We start from the raw sequence: 13,407 nt of genomic DNA on the forward strand, positions 1-13,407 counted from the left end.
CACACTTAATTATATGAACCCACTAAAAAGAGGAAAACTATACGATTGTCTCAATAGAATCAGGAATAGCATTTGACAAAAATCTCACCATTCATTTCTCATAACTGTCAGCAAACAGGAATAGGAAGGAATTTTCTAATAAAGGCATCTACAAAAAATAAGCCCCCCTACAGCTAACAACATGCTGAATTGTGAATGACTTCATGCTTTTTAAGAGCAATAAGGCAAGAATGTCGGCTTTACCACCTGGTTCTATTAGTGTTGCACTGCAGGTTCTAGCCAGTGCAATCGGACGAAAAGAAAGAAAAGCATCCAAGTTGGAAATAGGTCTTTATTGGCAGGCAATATATGAAATATTCAAAAAAAAAGTTAGAATTCAGAAGTGAGTCTAGCAAGCAAAAAGATATAAAATGGCCAAAACTACTTACTTAAGAAAAGATTTTATTTAGAGAGGGGAAGGAGGGAGAAACAAAGAGAAACATCAGTGTGTGGTTGCCTCTCACATGCCCCCTGCTGGGGACCTGGCCTACAACCCAGGCATGTGCCCCGACTGGGAATCAGACCAGTGACCCTTTGGTTCCCAGGCCAGCACTCAATCCACTGAGCCACACTAGCCAGGGCTCCAAAACTACTTTTAAAAAGAACGAACTTAGGGAACATAAACTATTTGAATTCAAGAATTATGAGGCTACCATAAGCCTAGATATATTCAATTAACTGATTTTTTGGCAAAGATGCTATGTTGCTTCAGCAGGGAAAGGAAAATTTTTTCAACAAATGTACTGAAACAATTGGCAAGTCACGTACAAAAAAAAAACCCCACAAAAACAAAACAGAAAACTTTGACCTTAATTTTTAAAACATGAAGTCATGCCATATAAAAAAATTTAACTCAAAAATGTATCATAGCCTAAACATGAAACCTAAAATTATAAAACTTCTGGAAGAAATCAGACAAGTCTGTGTGACCTTTCATTAGGCATACATTTCTTAGATAAGACCAAAAGTACAGTTCATGGAATAAAAAAAAAAAAGGTACATAGGAGTTCTATCAAAATATAAAACTGGCTCATCAAAAGATATTTTTAAGAGAGTGAGAAGACAGCCCACATAGTGGGAGAAGATATTTGCAGGCCCGTGTCTAATAGAGGGCTGTGTCCGCGGCAGGCAGGGACTCCGACTCAGTAGAGGTGCTCCCACTTTGACAGCATAAGCAGTTCTGCTGACTTGCTCTCCAGTCAAACTGGTGAAAAAAATTTTTAACAAAGTGCAACCACATAAAACATCTAGAAATGGTCCTAAGGAAAAACAGTAAATAAACATTTCTTTAAGAATATCTATGAAGCCCTGGCTGGTGTAGCTCAGTGGATTGAGCACGGGCCTGCAAACCAGACAATTGCGGTTCGATTCCCAGTCAGGGCACATTCCTGGGTTGCAAGCCAGTTCCCTGCAGGCCAATTCCCAGCAGGGGACGCACAAAAAGCAACCATACATTGATGTTTCTCTCCCTCTCTCCTTCCCTTTCCCTCTAAAAGATAAATAAATAAAATCTTTAAAAAAAAAAAAAGAATATCTATGAAAATTCAACAAAAAAGGTGAATTTTACTTTGAGTACGAAAAGTAAGTAATCTTAGTTTTAGAAAGAGGTCTGTGGTATTTGAACCAAGACCGCTCTCACCTTCTCCCCTCCTAGCTCAGCAAACTGGTGACTCTGCTCCAGACCGCAATAGCCAAGAACACAAGGCCCCTCTTTCCAGCTCCCAGCAGGAAAGCATTTTTTTCCAGGAACAGCAGGATTTTGGCAATTGTCATCCTGCCTGCGGCTGCCTGTTGATGAGATTAAGTCCTAGGTATTTTCACTTGAGATGTTGGAGCTCCCGTCTCCCAACCCCCACTCATGGGATGAGGGCTCTACCTTGGGTGCAGCATGTTGAGAATACTGGGGCCCTGATAGTCTTCTCCCCATCTTAATGAGGTGGTGGTTCCCTGCTACAAAAGGCAAGCCAAGAAGACCTCCGGCTACTGCTTATCCCCCCCACGCTGTGCTCCTGGAATGGAAGTGTCATTCCACGGGAAGCTTGCCATTGTCCCCACTCCCAGCTTCAGAGGCGGGGAAAGGTGGGAGGGAGCCCTGTCAGTGCCACTGTCTTGGCAGGACCACTGGGTATACCTGAGCTGCGTCTGCGGCTTAGCACCATGTGGCAGAAATAGCCTTCACTAAAACAGTTCAGCCAGTCACTTGACCAGTAAGCAAGTAAGAACAACAAGCCCTGGAGGCAGGGAGGGGTCCATTACCCACCGTAGCTACACTATATTATTTAAAATCTCCAGTTTCCAATAAAACTATCAGGCAGGCAAAGAAACCCGGAAGTATGACCCATATACTGATGAAAACAGGCAGCACAAACTGCTTGTGAGAGTGACTAGATATCAGACTTACTGGGAAAATATTTCAAAGTAGCTATTATAAATATGCTAACTAATGGAAAATAAAAGAAGCAAAGGAATGTGTGATCACAATGTTGGCATCAGACAGAGAATGCCAATGAGAGAATGTTTTAAAAGAACCAAGTAGAAATTCTAGAGTTGAAAAGGAACAACTGAACATAAACATCCGTGGGAGAAACTCGCAGTACACAGTTGACACTTCAACAATGTGTGGGGGGAGGCCAGGCCCCTGCACATACCCCTGCAGGTGGCCCTCTGTCTGCACAGGTTTCGACTGTGGAGCCGACCCTTGAACAAGACAGGTTTCAACTGCACGGGTGCACGGAACGGCGGTCAGTTGACCAACAGAAACCCTTGTGTGGGTGGACCCGTGGGGTCCAAACCTGTGCTGTTCAGGGGCTGCCACACTTGGAATGGCAGGGGAAGAGTTCCTGAAGCTCAAGATAGATGAACAGAAGTTACGCAAACCAAAGACTAGAAATAAAAAAGAATGACAAATGAAAGAGCCTTAGAGAAAGGTGGGGCACCTTTAAGTGCACTGATGTAGGCATAATGGGAGTTCCAGAGGAGGGGAGAAGGAGAAGAAAAATATTTGAAATAATGGCAAAACTGCTAAATGTATGTAAAAAATATAACCTACATATAGGAAGCTCAGTGAACTCCAAGTTGGATACGCTCGAAGAGATCCAAAAACACACACATCATAGTAAAAATGCTATGAATCAAAGACAAGGAAAGAAACTAAAAATCAGAAGAAAAAACATTACATCACAAGGGGACCCCAATAAGATTAACAAATTATTTACCAGCAGAAAAATGAAGGCCGGAAAGCAGATAACTCAAAACTCAATATAATGAACAAAAATTTGGATATATGAATAATAAGTAAGCACATGAAAAGATGCTCAAAATCTTTGCAAAGTAAAACCAGAGTAACAACTGGCTTTAGCAAAATGCTAGTCACAGTACCTATTGCTACGTGGTCCCAGGCGTAGCACTATCAGCAGCCAGCCTAGGTTCATAGCTTGTCTTTGCCTCAGAATCTCCAAGCCCAGCACAAGTGGCAGCCATCTGCAGATTGCTTTATAGCTCAGGCAGGGTGGCCCTGGGCAGCTCACGCTAGGGGGTGGGGATCTGACCTTGGCCAGCAGCACCTGGGAAACCCCAGAACCTGTGCATCCAGTGGACAGCTACAGACCGTGTTGGAGCCCCTGCACAGCTGATCCTCCACGGGGGGGTCGGGGGTGGGGGTGCAGGACGGAGGTGGGTGGTCAGTGGTCACAGCCAGTCCTTGCAGCTGATTGGCCTGGGTAAATCCCTCCCATTGAACTGCCAACAGCAACCAAGACTCAACTACAAGAGGAGGGTGCATTCAGCCCACATGAAGGGCAACCTCGAGTACCCAGCTTGGGTGATAAGAGAGGCCACTGGACCCTACAGGACACCTATTACGTTAGGCCACACTACCAAGACAGGGAGTCATAGTGTCTCTAATACACAGAAACAAACACAGGGAAGCTGCTAAAATGAGAAGACAAAAACATGGCTCAAATGAAACAACAGATCAAAACTACAGACCAAAAATGTAAACAAAATGTAGACAATCTATCAGACGCAGAGTTCAGATCTCTGGTTAGAAGGATGGTCAAGGAACTTAGTGAGAACCTCAGCAGCATAAAAAGATCCAGTCAGAAATGAAGAACACACCAATGGAAATAAAGAACGATTTACAGGGAAACAACAGTAGAATGGATGAAGCCAAGAATCATCAATGATTCAGGATATAAGCAAGAAAAACAAAACAATTGGAATGAGAAGAAAAAAGAATCCTAGACAACAAGGTTAGTATAAGCAGCCTCTATGACAACTTGAAGAGGTCCAACATTCACATTGCAGGGTTACCAGAAGGAGAAGAGAATGAGCAAACAATTGGAAACCTATTCGAAAACATAATGAAAGAAAACTTCCCTAATTTGGTGATGGAAATAGATGTGCAAGTCCAGGAAGCACAGAGTCCCAAACAATATGGATGCAAAGAGACCCAGTCCAAAACACGTCATAACTAAAATGTCAAAGGTTAAAGATAAAGAGAATCTTAAAAGCAAAAAGAGAGGGAAAAAAAGCAGTTAGTTACCTACAGGGGTGTTCCCATAAAACTGTCAGCTAAGCTCTGGCTGGTATGGCCCAGTGGATTGAGTGCCAGCCTACAGACCAAAAGGTCACTGGTTCAGTTCCCAGTCAGAGCACATGGCTGGGTTTCAGGCCAGGTTCCCAGTGTGGGGCATGTAAAAGGCAACCACACATTGATCTTTTTCTCCCTCCCTTCCCCTCTCTAAAAATAAATAAAATCTTTAAAAGAAAGACTGTCTCAAAAGAAACATTGCAGGCTAGAAGGGATTGTCAAGAAACATTCAAAGTCATGAAAAGCAAGGACATACAGCCAAGATTGCTGCCCAGCAAAGACATCATTTAGAACTGAAGGACAGATAAAGAACTTCTCAGAGAAGAAAAAACTAAAGGAGTTCTTCATCATCAAACCACTATTATATGAAATGTTAAAGGGACTTTTAAGAAAAAGAGGCTGATCCATGATTTATTGCATGAATATGCAATAAATGCATATCCATGAACAGTTGAATCTATAAAACAAACTAAGCAAATCAGAAGAATAGAGACAGATCATGGATACAAAGTGAGTTTTTGTGGTTGCCAGATGCGAGGCGGGTGTGAGAGAATGGGTGAAGAGGTGAGAGGATTAAGAAGTACAAACAGGTAGTTACAGAACAGCCGTGGGGATGTACAGTCCAGTACAGGGAATGGAGTAGCCAAAGAACCTCTGCATGTGACAATGGACATGAACAATGATGGGGGGGGTTGCCTGAGTGAGTCAGGGGTGCTGGGTGGAGAGTGGCAAAGGGGGGACATTCGATAACTATAATAGCGTAATCAATAAAATGTCATTAAAAATAAAACCAGAACGAGGTACCAGTACACACTCACTAAAATGACAGCGCAGAATGACCCTTGAATGTGTGGGTGTGAAAGGGTGATCCACTGCACTGTGGGAAACCCTTGTATAGCTTAAAGCAGCCCCTCACACACGCAGATTCCAGCTGCAGACTAAAACTACTTAAAAAGGGTGACTATACTAAGTGTATATATCAAGCAAGGACATGGAGAAGCTTGAAGATTTATATACAGCTAGTGGGAATGTAAAAATGAAGCAACTCATTTGGAAAAGAATTGTGTAGTTTCTTAAAAAGTTAAACATGTAGTCGATTTGACTCAGATAGTTCAACTAAAAGTATTTCCTTAAGAGCAATTGTATATGCAAATGACAAGCTTGTATGTGAATAGCAGCTTTATTTCCAATAGCCAAAAAGTAGATACAAACTAAATGTCTTTCAATAGGTGGATAAATAAACAAAATTTGATATATACATGTCATAAAATACTATGTCATCAATAAAAGGAATGAACTAATGATACATGCAACAGCATTTTAACAGTTTTTCTTTATCCTTTTAATTGTAAAATATGCCTATGTAAAACTGTACCTCCTGCACAAACATTTCAGTTCAGTGATTTACTATAAAACAACTATGTAATCACCACCAGAATCACAAAGTGGAACGCTGTCAGCCCCCCAAAGCCTGTCTTGTGCCGTCTTGCAATCAGAAAGCTTCCCTCCCACAAAGGCAACCAACGCCCTTTTTATAATGTTCATTTTGGCCTTAACATGCATGCTCAAGTGCTAGAGATTCCATCGGCTAGTGAATTGAACTTTATATAAATGAAATTGTGCACTCTGTACATTTTTTGTACCTGGCTTCCAGTGAGCTGTAGATGTATTATTGTGTTGCTGTGATTTGTTTATTTTCATTTTGTACAGTATTCGGAATACAGCACGGACGTGAGTTGTTTTCCTGTGTAGGGAGGGCTCTTGTAGAATTGCTGCTGTTAACGTTCTCATGTGGGTCTCTGGGAGGCTTGCACACACTTCTCTATGCATTGCCCACCTGGAAGTGGAGTTTCTGGGGCATAGGGAATGTTGTATCTTCAAGTGTAGAGGTCAGACGTTTCCAAAGCGGTCGTTCCAGTTACTGCACCCTCATAGGGCTGTGGTTGTCAAAGCTTTGTCCAGCCACACAGTCCCTGCTAAAGTCTCTCCAAAGGCTGCCTGCCTCACCGGGCTTGTCTTCCTCACTGAGTACAGCCCTTTAATTTATTCTCTTTTTAGCGCTCTAATGACTTCAGGAAGCTGTGTTGTTCACAGTTCGTCCATTTTTGAAAACTGTCTCCATTGAGAGGGTTGTTCTGAATGACCTCTCCCACCGTTAGAAGCAGACCAGCTAATGATGGAAACGTGTATTGTGTCCCTATTCTCCTGGGTGCTAAGGGACCTTTCTCAGCCTTCAAAGAGTAATTGTCATAGTTATTGGGGCCAGGAGGCCCAAGGAAGTCTCAGTGATCCTGAATGGCTTTTCATTGGAACCACATGAGATTTCTCAAGGCCACATTTATGAGCACAAGGAAGTGGATTTGTGAGATAGAGAACATTGGGGGGACATTTATTAAAACGTGCTGAGTCTTCTCTGGGTGCCACACGGCCCCCTGGGAACTTGACGCTGACAGATTTGTAAGGAGCACCAAGGGCGCGCCCACGTGGGCTGAGACCCACGGATGCACCCTCCACCCTGGCGTTTCGCGGAGCTGTGGTGTGGATTACAACGCCGCTGTGCAAGTTCTGGGGGCAGAGCCCGACGTGTCAAGTGAGAAACTTCTGCTGCCTCTTGGTGTGCATGTGGTCAGCAGGCCATTTTGGAGTAAACCTTTGTTCTGAGAAGCACCACTCGAGACGCCCATCTTCGTGGCGTAAATGCAAGGCATCGGACACCGGTTGTCCCAGAGCACAGGCACAACTAGGATTTCCACGGCTTTGCAAAGCCCGAAGCCGCCTTCAAGACTGTTCACATCGCTCCCTTCAAGGCTTTGCTTGAATGCCGCATTCTCCGTGAGCCTCCGGTGTGACTTTTCTTTTTCTCCTTAGCAATGACGCCCTTTAACATGTGAAGTCTCTTATTTACCTATTTAATCTGTTGTTTCAGTGTTTCCTCTGGCTAGACAATAGGCCCCACCAGGATGGAAATGTTTGTTACCTTCACAGACAGACCCTCAGCACCTAGGAGTTTCTGGAATGAAGCAGCTATTTGGTAAATGGTTATTGGACTCCTTGATCATAAGAGTAATCAATTGGAAAAACATAAGCAATATCACCATGTTTAGTCCCCATCCTGGTGGATTAATATGTCATCCATATCAATTGCAGGCAGTTTTAAATTTTCTGGGGGCTATTTTAAGGATATATTATTAATTATTAGAGGGGTTTCACTCAATTAGAGATTTTTTTCAGTATTGTTTGGAAATGCTTTTTTAGTTATTAAGCAATCTTTTCAATGTGACAATAAGAATAAGAACAGTGGGAAGTTAGAACTGCCAGAGATAAGTTAAATTCTCCTGTGTCTAAGGTAGACTGCAGAGTCCCAGGCCCCCGGGGCCCGAACCCTGCACGGATGGACGGGCCTCCCCACCGGACTGGCTCCCTTCTCATTGCAGGGGCTGTGTGAGTGCTTCCTCGGTGGCCCGGTGGTGCCAGGGCCACTCACAGGCACGTGTGACAGTCTCATGCTCTTCAAGTCCAAAATAACTCCTGCTGCCCAGTCTCCAGCCTTCACACTCCTGCTGAGGTCCACATTTTTTTTCTCCCTCTTCCCCAAAGGGGAAGAACAATTGTGCCCTTCGGTTCCCTATGATGTGACCAGAGTGCCATCTCTCTCTTCCTCTTAGGTCTGCTTTTGATAAGTTACCCCCTCAGCTATGACTGAACACGAAGGGCCCAAAGCCTCCTCTAATACAGCTTCAGACAGGCTGACTGACCACCACGGGAAAACGGCTGGACGTGACGCCAGGCCAGAAGGGCTCCCTTGCACGCAGCCCCTGCTCTGGAGAGGTTAGAAAACAATTCAGACCTCCGCCTTGAGGAGCTTCTGACCTTCACAGAGGTACTGGGTATTCCTGCCCTTGTGAACCTTGTGCAGAGCCCACAGGTACTGGGAGGCTTAAAAGTTGCTGCAGAAGCACTGAGAACAAAGCTTTGTTCCCGCTAAGCACTGAGTAAATCTTAGCGATTATTATTTTCCATATGTTGGTTCAGCAAACATTTAATGAATCTGTTTACAGAGAGGTAGTTTTATTTGACATTTGAATTAGTACAACATTAACCTCTACTGGCAGGAGAATTTTCTAGAAAACTTAGTCTGATTTCTCATGGGATGTAGGAGGTGAGTGGTAATGTAAGATATATTTTGTGGAGTTTTTGCTTCATGGCTTCCATTGAGCTCACGTCCAAGGGCAGACTCATTCATTTCCTTCCCCTCAAACCTGCCCCTTCTCCTCTATCCCTGCCCCGGGCGGTCTGACTCTTCTCCTTGCCACCTAGGCTCCCTCTTGCACGTCTCCTTCTTGCACGTCTCCCTCTTGCACGTCTCCCTCTTGCTTGCCCTCTGACCATCACATCCGGGAGACACAAGCCCTGCAGGGCCCTGCATCTGCCTCCCTCTCTCTGCCCTGCCGACCCAGTCGCTCATTGTGCTTCAGTAGTAAGTCCAGAAGGGAAGGGCTGTCTGTACCAACTGCACCTGGTGCATCATGGGCTGGCAATGTCTGTTTAATGAATGAATGATCTTGTCACCGGGATGCTGCAACCATTTCCTCTAAACAGCCTCCCTGCACACTTGCCTCTTTACAAGATCTTTAGAAAATCAACCTAGTTACCACCCCCCCCCTTCGAATTTTTCAGTGGTCTGTCTTGGCTGGAAAAGCTCAAGCCCAGCACGGAGCTCACAAGACGACCTTGACTCCCCCCAGGTCCCAGGCCCGGCCCAGGGTATCCTGCACCAGCCCCTCCCACAAAACCCTGCAGTCGCACTTGCTCTTCCCTGCATCTTCCTGGTGTTTCCACTGATTTGGGCTTTGCCTGACCAGTCCCTGGACTTGGAATGTCCTTCCCTTTGTTACTTGCTGAAATCTTACTCATTCTTCACAGCCCGAATGGAAGTCTCATTTTGAAACTCCCGATGTTGATCAAGTTAGCACTTCCTCTGTACCCCCGCAGCTCATCAGAACTCTCCTGTCATTCTCGGTCTTGTACTTTGGTTAATTGTAAATATCAGAGCCTGTGAGTTCCTTAAAGGAAAGGACTGTAACTTGGTAATTTTTAATCCCTAGCTCAGTGCATGGCAGAAAGTGAGTGCCTGATACATGGTGGGGATTCTTGCTATTTTTTGATGCAGATGTTTTCCTTACCCTTGTAATTAATACAGTTGTGAGGACAGAGGAACCAGAGAGAGGAGTACGGGAAAGATGTGTGGTGGTGGTAAGGTGTTGCCACCATTACAATCGCTGCGGTGGTTACCATTATGATCCCTGGCGCACGGGCTGTCTTGGGTGCTGGTCACGCCAATTCGGACCACTAGGTGGAGCCCGTGTTCCACGAGTGTTGAGCAGAGCTCTAAGCTTGGGGCTGGGCCTTCGGTTCCCCTTGGTGGCCAGTGAAGAGCCCGAGGAAGCCGGCAGGGGCGATGGGGACGTCCTGCGCCCGCCCGGCCAAATGGATGTCAGCTTTGCCCCACACTGGCGCCCCGGGGTCCACAAACCCAGCGCTGGGCTCTGCCAGCCGCAAGTGGACACCCGCCCCACTCTGCGTCCCCACCTGTCTCCACGCTAGCCAGCTTCCCTGCTCCTCTTCTCCAATCCTCTGTGTGTGTGTTTATTCTGTTTGCTGAGACCCAGTGATGCGCCCTCTCCCGGCAGGTAGCCTATGTGGCCATTAGGAGGGCTGGCAGGAAGTGCTAGGGGAGGCCAAGCCTCATCCCCGTGGGACCCACACAACGGACTTTCGGTCCCCTGTGGAGTCCACCCTTCGGTGTGGTTATACCCTGAGGCCCAGGTTGGCAAAAGCCTGGTCTCCAGGCAGCCGCCCCTGCCCTGCCTCCCTGCACCCCACCCCGCCTTCGGAAATGCCGCACATGTGCCTAGGCCTGTTGTGTACGACCACACACTGACTGGCTTTTCTCCCGAGTAACAGATGACTTGCAGGACACCGTGTCACAGTACATGTTGTGAGACTTGGGGAGCCTCCTCAAAGAGAATGCCCGGATGTGCTCAGGCAGGTGACTCAGGTGTCCCTGGGGCCAGGCCTGTGGCCTCTCGAAACTGGAGCCCTGTCTCAAGTTCATCTCCTCCGTAGAGGCTCCTTGACTCTGGGCCTGGACTGTGCGGGCACCCAGACCTCGTTCCTCCACTATCAGTGGATTCCGTAAAGCCTGCACAATCCGCCTTTCTGCTGCGCAGAGGCTGTTAGGAGCCAGTCGTTCTCGTCTGGAAATGGGAGTTCTTATCTAAGTGTGCATGAGCCCGTGGAAGTCGCAGTGTCGTGTTTTGTCTGTTTCAGAACCCTCCTCTGCTGGTGCATTGATGCCTCATACCAGCCACATCAGTGCAAGGCTCTATGAGAGAGGAAGCTTCCGAGGTGTAATGTAGCCTATATGACGGCCGTCGGTGTGCTTGGTCCTGCCCCACACACACACACACACACACACACTTGGGTGGGGATGTGTCACACTGGAGGAGACAAACCAGGAAGGCTTCTGCCTTGGGCTTGGTGAGTGGAGGCCTGGAGGGGCTGGAGAGGGCGGCAGAGGGAGCCGTTTAGTGCCCGGGTCGCAGCCAGGAAATGACTCCACTTCCCCAAAACTTAAAAATGCCTTCTCCCATGTGAAAGACAACTTGCAGGATGAGAGTACATCGGAGAGAGGATCCCTAGACTTAGAGCTGCCTTGGCTCCTGGGTTCAGGGTCTGAGCCAGGAGGGCCCCCCAGGGGCACTGACCTCCTTGAAGTTCAAGGACAAGCAGCTGAGACGCTTCCCAGGTGAACCCCAAGAACAAGCACAAGGATGGCGTGGTTTCTTCTCTGAACCCCACCCAGCCTTAGTGCTGAAGGCAGGAAAGCGGCCTGTGGCGAGGGAAGATGGCAGCAGATGGCAGCAGAACAGGGGCCTTCTGGGAAGTGGGGACGATGTGGACCCCGGGCGCGGTGTTTTAGATGCAGGAGTGGGGGGGTGGCTCTCACCAGCCCTGGGAGCTGATGTCAGAGCCACTGTTCACCAGGGATATTTGAGCCAGTGACTTCTACACCCAAATGCACCTTGGGAAACCATGAAAGCACTGGACACATACGATATTTCTCAGACTATAAGACACACTCCCCTCACAAATTTGGGAGGAATAATGGTTGTTAATGCTGCTGTTGAGTTCTGTTTACATTTACATTGGCGAAATATTGTTATTTATATTATTAAGTATTTTACCACATTTTTTTTTTGCTTCAAAATTTTCTTTCCTATTTTCCTCTAAAACCTAGGTGCATCTTATGGTCCAAAAAATACAACAGTTTTTCTAAACTCTAAGCACAAAATAACGGTTTGTAGAGCATCAGACAAATCACCCCCTTCCACACACCTGTGCCCTGTCGTGTTGCTGACCTGCCAGTTTCATTACTTCCAGAGCCCAGTGAACGTCTGGTTCCCACTCTGGATGAACCATCTCCCCGGGGCAGCCCCAGCCTGAAAGGGCCTGAAAAGGGGGCGTACCTTTGGCACCCATACAATGAGCACTAGCCTCGGTGCCTACACTGCCAGCTTGGAGGTGGCGTGAGGCAAAACAGCACTTGAGGAAACAGCATTTTGCAAGGCAGGCAGCGTTGGCATTGCTCGTGCACAGGTTCTTAATGGCCCAGCACCCTCGGTCACTTGCTTAATTCATTGCTTAGCATTTATTTGAATTCACGTGTCAGTCTGGGCCTCTTTGAACTACAATTATTCTATAGAAGTCTGAAGTTGCCCCAAAGATGTTTGTACATTCCCAGGGAGTGAGGGTAGCTCATCCTCTCACAAATACTTCGGTCCCCATGACAGTGATCCAGGCAAGAAATCAGGAAACTGAGCTCCTTCTTCAACCTCTAAGTAAAGGGGGTGGGAGATTCACGAGTTCGACAGAGTTTGCTGAGTTTTAGAGGAGGGTGGGGAGACGGGCAGGTTTGCGCCACACCCACTGCAGCAGTGAAACACTTTCGGGGGGAACATCAGGTGCCCCAGTGCTTCCCTGGGGTCAGGGTCTGGACCGCAGCCTGTGCTGGGGCTGTTTTACTATGTAGACCTGGGTTTGTTCTCTCCTGCTCCTCTCCTGCACTGCTTCTCTCTGCTTTATACCCCTCCTGAAACCAGAAAAGACACCAGAGTTTCGGCTGCCTCGTTGGGAACCGCTCTGCCTGGTTTCAGGAGTTGTAACCACACCCCATGGATAAGGCTGAGTGAGCGACCTCCAGACTGTGAGCCACTAAGGAGGCAAAGCTTATCTCCCTGGCAGGAGCGCTGCTCCTGCTTCATCCATCTCTGCCCCCAACGCTTGGTCGGTTAGTCAATGATGGGTAAGACCCCTCAGAGGAGGGGCAACCTAAGCCAGATACAATCACTTGGGAGGCCCTCAAGGAAGGACTCAGGGGGCTGCAGCAAAGAGGTGGTGATGAACCCTGGCTCCCTGGCTATTCTGACATAGCCCGAGTCCCCATTTCTGTCTGGGAGAAGCACTTTCTGGCTCTAATACACTGAAGCCTAAAAACCTATGACTGGGAGGGTGGTGCAGCCCTTTGCCTGCTAGAGTGGGATTCGGGGTGATTGGGCATAAGAAAGAATTCCTAAAGTCCTGTGAAGCCTGCTTTGCTAAGAGTGCTTTCATTCATATGATAAGGGTCCGAGCAGGAAATGAGCATGTCTCCCACAGTTTTTGCAACCCTCTTTCCTGACAGACAAGGACTCAGATTAAGCCCTCAGATTTCTTTG

This window comes from Artibeus jamaicensis, unplaced genomic scaffold (genome assembly GCF_021234435.1).
Source record: "Artibeus jamaicensis isolate MK-2021 breed Jamaican fruit bat unplaced genomic scaffold, CSHL_Jam_final contig_64, whole genome shotgun sequence".
Lineage (NCBI taxonomy): Eukaryota > Metazoa > Chordata > Mammalia > Chiroptera > Phyllostomidae > Artibeus > Artibeus jamaicensis.